At 45.7% G+C, this 12,573-nt stretch overlaps 11 non-coding genes across 11 annotated transcripts; 5 read left to right on the forward strand and 6 right to left on the reverse strand.

Annotated features, from left to right (window-relative positions):
* Positions 1-1,262: 1,262 nt before the first annotated feature.
* TRNAG-GCC (transfer RNA glycine (anticodon GCC)) lies at positions 1,263-1,333 on the reverse strand. Its single transcript has one exon. It is a non-coding gene; the product is annotated as a tRNA-Gly (tRNA).
* Positions 1,334-2,883: 1,550 nt separating this feature from the next.
* On the reverse strand, positions 2,884-2,954 carry TRNAG-GCC (transfer RNA glycine (anticodon GCC)). The gene has a single exon. It is a non-coding gene; the product is annotated as a tRNA-Gly (tRNA).
* Positions 2,955-4,504: 1,550 nt separating this feature from the next.
* TRNAG-GCC (transfer RNA glycine (anticodon GCC)) lies at positions 4,505-4,575 on the reverse strand. Its single transcript has one exon. It is a non-coding gene; the product is annotated as a tRNA-Gly (tRNA).
* Positions 4,576-4,709: 134 nt separating this feature from the next.
* Positions 4,710-4,782, forward strand: TRNAK-CUU (transfer RNA lysine (anticodon CUU)). The gene has a single exon. It is a non-coding gene; the product is annotated as a tRNA-Lys (tRNA).
* Positions 4,783-6,333: 1,551 nt separating this feature from the next.
* Positions 6,334-6,404, reverse strand: TRNAG-GCC (transfer RNA glycine (anticodon GCC)). Its single transcript has one exon. It is a non-coding gene; the product is annotated as a tRNA-Gly (tRNA).
* Positions 6,405-6,538: 134 nt separating this feature from the next.
* TRNAK-CUU (transfer RNA lysine (anticodon CUU)) lies at positions 6,539-6,611 on the forward strand. The gene has a single exon. It is a non-coding gene; the product is annotated as a tRNA-Lys (tRNA).
* A 1,343-nt stretch (positions 6,612-7,954) lies between these two features.
* TRNAG-GCC (transfer RNA glycine (anticodon GCC)) lies at positions 7,955-8,025 on the reverse strand. Its single transcript has one exon. It is a non-coding gene; the product is annotated as a tRNA-Gly (tRNA).
* Positions 8,026-8,159: 134 nt separating this feature from the next.
* Positions 8,160-8,232, forward strand: TRNAK-CUU (transfer RNA lysine (anticodon CUU)). Its single transcript has one exon. It is a non-coding gene; the product is annotated as a tRNA-Lys (tRNA).
* Positions 8,233-9,575: 1,343 nt separating this feature from the next.
* On the reverse strand, positions 9,576-9,646 carry TRNAG-GCC (transfer RNA glycine (anticodon GCC)). The gene has a single exon. It is a non-coding gene; the product is annotated as a tRNA-Gly (tRNA).
* Positions 9,647-9,780: 134 nt separating this feature from the next.
* Positions 9,781-9,853, forward strand: TRNAK-CUU (transfer RNA lysine (anticodon CUU)). The gene has a single exon. It is a non-coding gene; the product is annotated as a tRNA-Lys (tRNA).
* Positions 9,854-11,401: 1,548 nt separating this feature from the next.
* Positions 11,402-11,474, forward strand: TRNAK-CUU (transfer RNA lysine (anticodon CUU)). Its single transcript has one exon. It is a non-coding gene; the product is annotated as a tRNA-Lys (tRNA).
* Positions 11,475-12,573: the final 1,099 nt, after the last annotated feature.

Below are 12,573 nucleotides of genomic sequence, written 5' to 3' on the forward strand. Positions count from 1 at the left end.
TTTCACATGCCACTCCCCACTCCCTTTGCTAACAAACGAAAATGTCATCTCAGCTTTCCCCTTCACTTTTACTCACACAACCTCTTTTAACAACTTTTCAGCAAAAGTGCTTCACCACCCCAAGAAAGAGAAAAACACTCCTTCTTACAATCTTACTCATCTTTCCTATACTACTTTTCTTATCTGCTTTTCCCAGATTTCCGTTGGCTTTACTCCAGTCCTTTTGTCAAGGAGAGACTTACAATCAATCACTTGACAAGGAACAACCACCTGAAAGATACTCATTCTCGTATGCCTGGTGCACACCATGCAATTCCCCATCAGATAGATGGGCCGATAGATCCTTTCCGACAGACACGATCGGATTTCCGTTCGGATTTCCGATCACTACTATGCAAATCCATCAGAAAAACGATCGGAAATCAGGTCGGACCTGCCGGAAATCATCTGTTCGACCCATCTATCTGACAGGCATTGGTATGGTGTGTATTAGGCTTTGCACTCCAAAGGTGCTCACATAGCAGTATGAGGAGGGCACTCTGCACACGGCCTGAGATTTAGCTGAGAGGATTGAAAAAAAGGAAGTTGCTCTTTCCCTTAACTTGTTTTTAGATGAGGTACTTCCCAACAAAAGTTACAAACCAAAAAGCCTTTCAGTCCCGGCAAGCAAAAAAAGTGGTTGCTTTCATTTGACTTAAGTTTGTTACTACTTTTTTTTCTGTACTTTTAGTATGTTTTCTTAATTGCTAGGTGCTGGGAAAGCAAGTTGTAGGTAAGCTGACACAACATCTCAACATCTACTGTGAGAAAACTCAGGACAAAAGTAGAATGAATGAGGGCCTAGAGAGAACGCTCCAAATTTGAGCAAGGCCCTGAGTAGAGTGCAAAGACAACAAGGCAAAAAGTTGTAAAACAACACCAGATGAGCAGATGCTGCTGACTTGGCATTTCCGAGGCTTTTCTAGACAGTTAAAAAGAAGCCTAATAGGTGAGTACTGGAGAGGGAGAGATGCTGCACGTCACTGGCACTGCTAGAAGACATGCAAGGCCTTTGGGCACGCAAGTGTCCCAAGGCTGCTTTAACTTGTGTGTCTTAGAGTCATGTTTGCTGGGTACTAGGGTCCCTCTTCTCGACTGTCAGCCAGCACTGTGGCCAAGTGCCACGGTGACTCTTGCAAATGTCCTTAAATGGCTTCTGGCCTGCAGAGATGTCTTAAGCTTGAGAAGTGCAAAGTGTGGAGGTGTGCCAAAATCCTAGCATTTGCATTGGCCGGGAATCGAACCCGGGCCTCCCGCGTGGCAGGCGAGAATTCTACCACTGAACCACCAATGCCTTGCCCTGTTGCTCGGTGCTGAAAAACGTGGCCAGCCAAATCAGGCCATACAAGATTGCCTTCTTCTGTGCGGATGGCAAAGGTGAGGCTGGCGCCATTTTGCAATTTTTGACATTTCAGCTCAAGCAAGCAAGCCCGGCTAGCTCAGTCGGTAGAGCATGAGACTCTTAATGTCAGGGTCGTGGGTTCGAGCCCCACGTTGGGCGATCAAAGCTTCTCCTTTTACTTTCTACTAGGCAGAGCTCCTCCAAAACGATTACAAACCATCACCAGGCCATCACTTCCTCTTTCACATGCCACTCCCCACTCCCTTTGCTAACAAACGAAAATGTCATCTCAGCTTTCCCCTTCACTTTTACTCACACAACCTCTTTTAACAACTTTTCAGCAAAAGTGCTTCACCACCCCAAGAAAGAGAAAAACACTCCTTCTTACAATCTTACTCATCTTTCCTATACTACTTTTCTTATCTGCTTTTCCCAGATTTCCGTTGGCTTTACTCCAGTCCTTTTGTCAAGGAGAGACTTACAATCAATCACTTGACAAGGAACAACCACCTGAAAGATACTCATTCTCGTATGCCTGGTGCACACCATGCAATTCCCCATCAAATAGATGGGCCGATAGATCCTTTCCGACAGACACGATCGGATTTCCGTTCGGATTTCCGATCACTACTATGCAAATCCATCAGAAAAACGATCGGAAATCAGATCGGACCTGCCGGAAATCATCTGTTCGACCCATCTATCTGACAGGCATTGGTATGGTGTGTATTAGGCTTTGCACTCCAAAGGTGCTCACATAGCAGTATGAGGAGGGCACTCTGCACACGGCCTGAGATTTAGCTGAGAGGATTGAAAAAAAGGAAGTTGCTCTTTCCCTTAACTTGTTTTTAGATGAGGTACTTCCCAACAAAAGTTACAAACCAAAAAGCCTTTCAGTCCCGGCAAGCAAAAAAAGTGGTTGCTTTCATTTGACTTAAGTTTGTTACTACTTTTTTTTCTGTACTTTTAGTATGTTTTCTTAATTGCTTGGTGCTGGGAAAGCAAGTTGTAGGTAAGCTGACACAACATCTCAACATCTACTGTGAGAAAACTTAGGACAAAAGTAGAATGAATGAGGGCCTAGAGAGAACGCTCCAAATTTGAGCAAGGCCCTGAGTAGAGTGCAAAGACAACAAGGCAAAAAGTTGTAAAACAACACCAGATGAGCAGATGCTGCTGACTTGGCATTTCCGAGGCTTTTCTAGACAGTTAAAAAGAAGCCTAATAGGTGAGTACTGGAGAGGGAGAGATGCTGCACGTCACTGGCACTGCTAGAAGACATGCAAGGCCTTTGGGCACGCAAGTGTCCCAAGGCTGCTTTAACTTGTGTGTCTTAGAGTCATGTTTGCTGGGTACTAGGGTCCCTCTTCTCGACTGTCAGCCAGCACTGTGGCCAAGTGCCACGGTGACTCTTGCAAATGTCCTTAAATGGCTTCTGGCCTGCAGAGATGTCTTAAGCTTGAGAAGTGCAAAGTGTGGAGGTGTGCCAAAATCCTAGCATTTGCATTGGCCGGGAATCGAACCCGGGCCTCCCGCGTGGCAGGCGAGAATTCTACCACTGAACCACCAATGCCTTGCCCTGTTGCTCGGTGCTGAAAAACGTGGCCAGCCAAATCAGGCCATACAAGATTGCCTTCTTCTGTGCGGATGGCAAAGGTGAGGCTGGCGCCATTTTGCAATTTTTGACATTTCAGCTCAAGCAAGCAAGCCCGGCTAGCTCAGTCGGTAGAGCATGAGACTCTTTATCTCAGGGTCGTGGGTTCGAGCCCCACGTTGGGCGATCAAAGCTTCTCCTTTTACTTTCTACTAGGCAGAGCTCCTCCAAAACGATTACAAACCATCACCAGGCCATCACTTCCTCTTTCACATGCCACTCCCCACTCCCTTTGCTAACAAACGAAAATGTCATCTCAGCTTTCCCCTTCACTTTTACTCACACAACCTCTTTTAACAACTTTTCAGCAAAAGTGCTTCACCACCCCAAGAAAGAGAAAAACACTCCTTCTTACAATCTTACTCATCTTTCCTATACTACTTTTCTTATCTGCTTTTCCCAGATTTCCGTTGGCTTTACTCCAGTCCTTTTGTCAAGGAGAGACTTACAATCAATCACTTGACAAGGAACAACCACCTGAAAGATACTCATTCTCGTATGCCTGGTGCACACCATGCAATTCCCCATCAAATAGATGGGCCGATAGATCCTTTCCGACAGACACGATCGGATTTCCGTTCGGATTTCCGATCACTACTATGCAAATCCATCAGAAAAACGATCGGAAATCAGATCGGACCTGCCGGAAATCATCTGTTCGACCCATCTATCTGACAGGCATTGGTATGGTGTGTATTAGGCTTTGCACTCCAAAGGTGCTCACATAGCAGTATGAGGAGGGCACTCTGCACACGGCCTGAGATTTAGCTGAGAGGATTGAAAAAAAGGAAGTTGCTCTTTCCCTTAACTTGTTTTTAGATGAGGTACTTCCCAACAAAAGTTACAAACCAAAAAGCCTTTCAGTCCCGGCAAGCAAAAAAAGTGGTTGCTTTCATTTGACTTAAGTTTGTTACTACTTTTTTTTCTGTACTTTTAGTATGTTTTCTTAATTGCTAGGTGCTGGGAAAGCAAGTTGTAGGTAAGCTGACACAACATCTCAACATCTACTGTGAGAAAACTCAGGACAAAAGTAGAATGAATGAGGGCCTAGAGAGAACGCTCCAAATTTGAGCAAGGCCCTGAGTAGAGTGCAAAGACAACAAGGCAAAAAGTTGTAAAACAACACCAGATGAGCAGATGCTGCTGACTTGGCATTTCCGAGGCTTTTCTAGACAGTTAAAAAGAAGCCTAATAAGTGAGTACTGGAGAGGGAGAGATGCTGCACGTCACTGGCACTGCTAGAAGACATGCAAGGCCTTTGGGCACGCAAGTGTCCCAAGGCTGCTTTAACTTGTGTGTCTTAGAGTCATGTTTGCTGGGTACTAGGGTCCCTCTTCTCGACTGTCAGCCAGCACTGTGGCCAAGTGCCACGGTGACTCTTGCAAATGTCCTTAAATGGCTTCTGGCCTGCAGAGATGTCTTAAGCTTGAGAAGTGCAAAGTGTGGAGGTGTGCCAAAATCCTAGCATTTGCATTGGCCGGGAATCGAACCCGGGCCTCCCGCGTGGCAGGCGAGAATTCTACCACTGAACCACCAATGCCTTGCCCTGTTGCTCGGTGCTGAAAAACGTGGCCAGCCAAATCAGGCCATACAAGATTGCCTTCTTCTGTGCGGATGGCAAAGGTGAGGCTGGCGCCATTTTGCAATTTTTGACATTTCAGCTCAAGCAAGCAAGCCCGGCTAGCTCAGTCGGTAGAGCATGAGACTCTTAATCTCAGGGTCGTGGGTTCGAGCCCCACGTTGGGCGATCAAAGCTTCTCCTTTTACTTTCTACTAGGCAGAGCTCCTCCAAAACGATTACAAACCATCACCAGGCCATCACTTCCTCTTTCACATGCCACTCCCCACTCCCTTTGCTAACAAACGAAAATGTCATCTCAGCTTTCCCCTTCACTTTTACTCACACAACCTCTTTTAACAACTTTTCAGCAAAAGTGCTTCACCACCCCAAGAAAGAGAAAAACACTCCTTCTTACAATCTTACTCATCTTTCCTATACTACTTTTCTTATCTGCTTTTCCCAGATTTCCGTTGGCTTTACTCCAGTCCTTTTGTCAAGGAGAGACTTACAATCAATCACTTGACAAGGAACAACCACCTGAAAGATACTCATTCTCGTATGCCTGGTGCACACCATGCAATTCCCCATCAGATAGATGGGCCGATAGATCCTTTCCGACAGACACGATCGGATTTCCGTTCGGATTTCCGATCACTACTATGCAAATCCATCAGAAAAACGATCGGAAATCAGATCGGACCTGCCGGAAATCATCTGTTCGACCCATCTATCTGACAGGCATTGGTATGGTGTGTATTAGGCTTTGCACTCCAAAGGTGCTCACATAGCAGTATGAGGAGGGCACTCTGCACACGGCCTGAGATTTAGCTGAGAGGATTGAAAAAAAGGAAGTTGCTCTTTCCCTTAACTTGTTTTTAGATGAGGTACTTCCCAACAAAAGTTACAAACCAAAAAGCCTTTCAGTCCCGGCAAGCAAAAAAAGTGGTTGCTTTCATTTGACTTAAGTTTGTTACTACTTTTTTTTCTGTACTTTTAGTATGTTTTCTTAATTGCTAGGTGCTGGGAAAGCAAGTTGTAGGTAAGCTGACACAACATCTCAACATCTACTGTGAGAAAACTCAGGACAAAAGTAGAATGAATGAGGGCCTAGAGAGAACGCTCCAAATTTGAGCAAGGCCCTGAGTAGAGTGCAAAGACAACAAGGCAAAAAGTTGTAAAACAACACCAGATGAGCAGATGCTGCTGACTTGGCATTTCCGAGGCTTTTCTAGACAGTTAAAAAGAAGCCTAATAGGTGAGTACTGGAGAGGGAGAGATGCTGCACGTCACTGGCACTGCTAGAAGACATGCAAGGCCTTTGGGCACGCAAGTGTCCCAAGGCTGCTTTAACTTGTGTGTCTTAGAGTCATGTTTGCTGGGTACTAGGGTCCCTCTTCTCGACTGTCAGCCAGCACTGTGGCCAAGTGCCACGGTGACTCTTGCAAATGTCCTTAACCTCCTCAGCGGTATGGACAGAAATGTCCATCCATAAAAACATGCTGTGAACAGTATAAACGTGCATACACATCAATACTCTTCTGCACTGTATACTAGACCCTTGCTTGACACAGTTTGGCAAGTTACAGGAAAAAAAAAAGTTTTAAAAATACATTTTATCACTTTTTGCAAAGAAATCCTGGGAATTGAACGCCGGGGAGGTTAAATGGCTTCTGGCCTGCAGAGATGTCTTAAGCTTGAGAAGTGCAAAGTGTGGAGGTGTGCCAAAATCCTAGCATTTGCATTGGCCGGGAATCGAACCCAGGCCTCCCGCGTGGCAGGCGAGAATTCTACCACTGAACCACCAATGCCTTGCCCTGTTGCTCGGTGCTGAAAAACGTGGCCAGCCAAATCAGGCCATACAAGATTGCCTTCTTCTGTGCGGATGGCAAAGGTGAGGCTGGCGCCATTTTGCAATTTTTGACATTTCAGCTCAAGCAAGCAAGCCCGGCTAGCTCAGTCGGTAGAGCATGAGACTCTTAATCTCAGGGTCGTGGGTTCGAGCCCCACGTTGGGCGATCAAAGCTTCTCCTTTTACTTTCTACTAGGCAGAGCTCCTCCAAAACGATTACAAACCATCACCAGGCCATCACTTCCTCTTTCACATGCCACTCCCCACTCCCTTTGCTAACAAACGAAAATGTCATCTCAGCTTTCCCCTTCACTTTTACTCACACAACCTCTTTTAACAACTTTTCAGCAAAAGTGCTTCACCACCCCAAGAAAGAGAAAAACACTCCTTCTTACAATCTTACTCATCTTTCCTATACTACTTTTCTTATCTGCTTTTCCCAGATTTCCGTTGGCTTTACTCCAGTCCTTTTGTCAAGGAGAGACTTACAATCAATCACTTGACAAGGAACAACCACCTGAAAGATACTCATTCTCGTATGCCTGGTGCACACCATGCAATTCCCCATCAGATAGATGGGCCGATAGATCCTTTCCGACAGACACGATCGGATTTCCGTTCGGATTTCCGATCACTACTATGCAAATCCATCAGAAAAACGATCGGAAATCAGATCGGACCTGCCGGAAATCATCTGTTCGACCCATCTATCTGACAGGCATTGGTATGGTGTGTATTAGGCTTTGCACTCCAAAGGTGCTCACATAGCAGTATGAGGAGGGCACTCTGCACACGGCCTGAGATTTAGCTGAGAGGATTGAAAAAAAGGAAGTTGCTCTTTCCCTTAACTTGTTTTTAGATGAGGTACTTCCCAACAAAAGTTACAAACCAAAAAGCCTTTCAGTCCCGGCAAGCAAAAAAAGTGGTTGCTTTCATTTGACTTAAGTTTGTTACTACTTTTTTTTCTGTACTTTTAGTATGTTTTCTTAATTGCTAGGTGCTGGGAAAGCAAGTTGTAGGTAAGCTGACACAACATCTCAACATCTACTGTGAGAAAACTTAGGACAAAAGTAGAATGAATGAGGGCCTAGAGAGAACGCTCCAAATTTGAGCAAGGCCCTGAGTAGAGTGCAAAGACAACAAGGCAAAAAGTTGTAAAACAACACCAGATGAGCAGATGCTGCTGACTTGGCATTTCCGAGGCTTTTCTAGACAGTTAAAAAGAAGCCTAATAGGTGAGTACTGGAGAGGGAGAGATGCTGCACGTCACTGGCACTGCTAGAAGACATGCAAGGCCTTTGGGCACGCAAGTGTCCCAAGGCTGCTTTAACTTGTGTGTCTTAGAGTCATGTTTGCTGGGTACTAGGGTCCCTCTTCTCGACTGTCAGCCAGCACTGTGGCCAAGTGCCACGGTGACTCTTGCAAATGTCCTTAAATGGCTTCTGGCCTGCAGAGATGTCTTAAGCTTGAGAAGTGCAAAGTGTGGAGGTGTGCCAAAATCCTAGCATTTGCATTGGCCGGGAATCGAACCCGGGCCTCCCGCGTGGCAGGCGAGAATTCTACCACTGAACCACCAATGCCTTGCCCTGTTGCTCGGTGCTGAAAAACGTGGCCAGCCAAATCAGGCCATACAAGATTGCCTTCTTCTGTGCGGATGGCAAAGGTGAGGCTGGCGCCATTTTGCAATTTTTGACATTTCAGCTCAAGCAAGCAAGCCCGGCTAGCTCAGTCGGTAGAGCATGAGACTCTTAATCTCAGGGTCGTGGGTTCGAGCCCCACGTTGGGCGATCAAAGCTTCTCCTTTTACTTTCTACTAGGCAGAGCTCCTCCAAAACGATTACAAACCATCACCAGGCCATCACTTCCTCTTTCACATGCCACTCCCCACTCCCTTTGCTAACAAACGAAAATGTCATCTCAGCTTTCCCCTTCACTTTTACTCACACAACCTCTTTTAACAACTTTTCAGCAAAAGTGCTTCACCACCCCAAGAAAGAGAAAAACACTCCTTCTTACAATCTTACTCATCTTTCCTATACTACTTTTCTTATCTGCTTTTCCCAGATTTCCGTTGGCTTTACTCCAGTCCTTTTGTCAAGGAGAGACTTACAATCAATCACTTGACAAGGAACAACCACCTGAAAGATACTCATTCTCGTATGCCTGGTGCACACCATGCAATTCCCCATCAGATAGATGGGCCGATAGATCCTTTCCGACAGACACGATCGGATTTCCGTTCGGATTTCCGATCACTACTATGCAAATCCATCAGAAAAACGATCGGAAATCAGGTCGGACCTGCCGGAAATCATCTGTTCGACCCATCTATCTGACAGGCATTGGTATGGTGTGTATTAGGCTTTGCACTCCAAAGGTGCTCACATAGCAGTATGAGGAGGGCACTCTGCACACGGCCTGAGATTTAGCTGAGAGGATTGAAAAAAAGGAAGTTGCTCTTTCCCTTAACTTGTTTTTAGATGAGGTACTTCCCAACAAAAGTTACAAACCAAAAAGCCTTTCAGTCCCGGCAAGCAAAAAAAGTGGTTGCTTTCATTTGACTTAAGTTTGTTACTACTTTTTTTTCTGTACTTTTAGTATGTTTTCTTAATTGCTAGGTGCTGGGAAAGCAAGTTGTAGGTAAGCTGACACAACATCTCAACATCTACTGTGAGAAAACTCAGGACAAAAGTAGAATGAATGAGGGCCTAGAGAGAACGCTCCAAATTTGAGCAAGGCCCTGAGTAGAGTGCAAAGACAACAAGGCAAAAAGTTGTAAAACAACACCAGATGAGCAGATGCTGCTGACTTGGCATTTCCGAGGCTTTTCTAGACAGTTAAAAAGAAGCCTAATAGGTGAGTACTGGAGAGGGAGAGATGCTGCACGTCACTGGCACTGCTAGAAGACATGCAAGGCCTTTGGGCACGCAAGTGTCCCAAGGCTGCTTTAACTTGTGTGTCTTAGAGTCATGTTTGCTGGGTACTAGGGTCCCTCTTCTCGACTGTCAGCCAGCACTGTGGCCAAGTGCCACGGTGACTCTTGCAAATGTCCTTAAATGGCTTCTGGCCTGCAGAGATGTCTTAAGCTTGAGAAGTGCAAAGTGTGGAGGTGTGCCAAAATCCTAGCATTTGCATTGGCCGGGAATCGAACCCGGGCCTCCCGCGTGGCAGGCGAGAATTCTACCACTGAACCACCAATGCCTTGCCCTGTTGCTCGGTGCTGAAAAACGTGGCCAGCCAAATCAGGCCATACAAGATTGCCTTCTTCTGTGCGGATGGCAAAGGTGAGGCTGGCGCCATTTTGCAATTTTTGACATTTCAGCTCAAGCAAGCAAGCCCGGCTAGCTCAGTCGGTAGAGCATGAGACTCTTAATCTCAGGGTCGTGGGTTCGAGCCCCACGTTGGGCGATCAAAGCTTCTCCTTTTACTTTCTACTAGGCAGAGCTCCTCCAAAACGATTACAAACCATCACCAGGCCATCACTTCCTCTTTCACATGCCACTCCCCACTCCCTTTGCTAACAAACGAAAATGTCATCTCAGCTTTCCCCTTCACTTTTACTCACACAACCTCTTTTAACAACTTTTCAGCAAAAGTGCTTCACCACCCCAAGAAAGAGAAAAACACTCCTTCTTACAATCTTACTCATCTTTCCTATACTACTTTTCTTATCTGCTTTTCCCAGATTTCCGTTGGCTTTACTCCAGTCCTTTTGTCAAGGAGAGACTTACAATCAATCACTTGACAAGGAACAACCACCTGAAAGATACTCATTCTCGTATGCCTGGTGCACACCATGCAATTCCCCATCAAATAGATGGGCCGATAGATCCTTTCCGACAGACACGATCGGATTTCCGTTCGGATTTCCGATCACTACTATGCAAATCCATCAGAAAAACGATCGGAAATCAGATCGGACCTGCCGGAAATCATCTGTTCGACCCATCTATCTGACAGGCATTGGTATGGTGTGTATTAGGCTTTGCACTCCAAAGGTGCTCACATAGCAGTATGAGGAGGGCACTCTGCACACGGCCTGAGATTTAGCTGAGAGGATTGAAAAAAAGGAAGTTGCTCTTTCCCTTAACTTGTTTTTAGATGAGGTACTTCCCAACAAAAGTTACAAACCAAAAAGCCTTTCAGTCCCGGCAAGCAAAAAAAGTGGTTGCTTTCATTTGACTTAAGTTTGTTACTACTTTTTTTTCTGTACTTTTAGTATGTTTTCTTAATTGCTAGGTGCTGGGAAAGCAAGTTGTAGGTAAGCTGACACAACATCTCAACATCTACTGTGAGAAAACTCAGGACAAAAGTAGAATGAATGAGGGCCTAGAGAGAACGCTCCAAATTTGAGCAAGGCCCTGAGTAGAGTGCAAAGACAACAAGGCAAAAAGTTGTAAAACAACACCAGATGAGCAGATGCTGCTGACTTGGCATTTCCGAGGCTTTTCTAGACAGTTAAAAAGAAGCCTAATAGGTGAGTACTGGAGAGGGAGAGATGCTGCACGTCACTGGCACTGCTAGAAGACATGCAAGGCCTTTGGGCACGCAAGTGTCCCAAGGCTGCTTTAACTTGTGTGTCTTAGAGTCATGTTTGCTGGGTACTAGGGTCCCTCTTCTCGACTGTCAGCCAGCACTGTGGCCAAGTGCCACGGTGACTCTTGCAAATGTCCTTAAATGGCTTCTGGCCTGCAGAGATGTCTTAAGCTTGAGAAGTGCAAAGTGTGGAGGTGTGCCAAAATCCTAGCATTTGCATTGGCCGGGAATCGACCCCGGGCCTCCCACGTGGCAGGCGAGAATTCTACCACTGAACCACCAATGCCTTGCCCTGTTGCTCGGTGCTGAAAAACGTGGCCAGCCAAATCAGGCCATACAAGATTGCCTTCTTCTGTGCGGATGGCAAAGGTGAGGCTGGCGCCATTTTGCAATTTTTGACATTTCAGCTCAAGCAAGCAAGCCCGGCTAGCTCAGTCGGTAGAGCATGAGACTCTTAATCTCAGGGTCGTGGGTTCGAGCCCCACGTTGGGCGATCAAAGCTTCTCCTTTTACTTTCTACTAGGCAGAGCTCCTCCAAAACGATTACAAACCATCACCAGGCCATCACTTCCTCTTTCACATGCCACTCCCCACTCCCTTTGCTAACAAACGAAAATGTCATCTCAGCTTTCCCCTTCACTTTTACTCACACAACCTCTTTTAACAACTTTTCAGCAAAAGTGCTTCACCACCCCAAGAAAGAGAAAAACACTCCTTCTTACAATCTTACTCATCTTTCCTATACTACTTTTCTTATCTGCTTTTCCCAGATTTCCGTTGGCTTTACTCCAGTCCTTTTGTCAAGGAGAGACTTACAATCAATCACTTGACAAGGAACAACCACCTGAAAGATACTCATTCTCGTATGCCTGGTGCACACCATGCAATTCCCCATCAGATAGATGGGCCGATAGATCCTTTCCGACAGACACGATCGGATTTCCGTTCGGATTTCCGATCACTACTATGCAAATCCATCAGAAAAACGATCGGAAATCAGATCGGACCTGCCGGAAATCATCTGTTCGACCCATCTATCTGACAGGCATTGGTATGGTGTGTATTAGGCTTTGCACTCCAAAGGTGCTCACATAGCAGTATGAGGAGGGCACTCTGCACACGGCCTGAGATTTAGCTGAGAGGATTGAAAAAAAGGAAGTTGCTCTTTCCCTTAACTTGTTTTTAGATGAGGTACTTCCCAACAAAAGTTACAAACCAAAAAGCCTTTCAGTCCCGGCAAGCAAAAAAAGTGGTTGCTTTCATTTGACTTAAGTTTGTTACTACTTTTTTTTCTGTACTTTTAGTATGTTTTCTTAATTGCTAGGTGCTGGGAAAGCAAGTTGTAGGTAAGCTGACACAACATCTCAACATCTACTGTGAGAAAACTCAGGACAAAAGTAGAATGAATGAGGGCCTAGAGAGAACGCTCCAAATTTGAGCAAGGCCCTGAGTAGAGTGCAAAGACAACAAGGCAAAAAGTTGTAAAACAACACCAGATGAGCAGATGCTGCTGACTTGGCATTTCCGAGGCTTTTCTAGACAGTTAAAAAGAAGCCTAATAGGTGAGTACTGGAGAGGGAGAGATGCTGCAC

The sequence above is a fragment of the Hyperolius riggenbachi genome, chromosome 4, assembly GCF_040937935.1.
Source record: "Hyperolius riggenbachi isolate aHypRig1 chromosome 4, aHypRig1.pri, whole genome shotgun sequence".
NCBI classification, from domain to species: Eukaryota; Metazoa; Chordata; class Amphibia; order Anura; family Hyperoliidae; genus Hyperolius; species Hyperolius riggenbachi.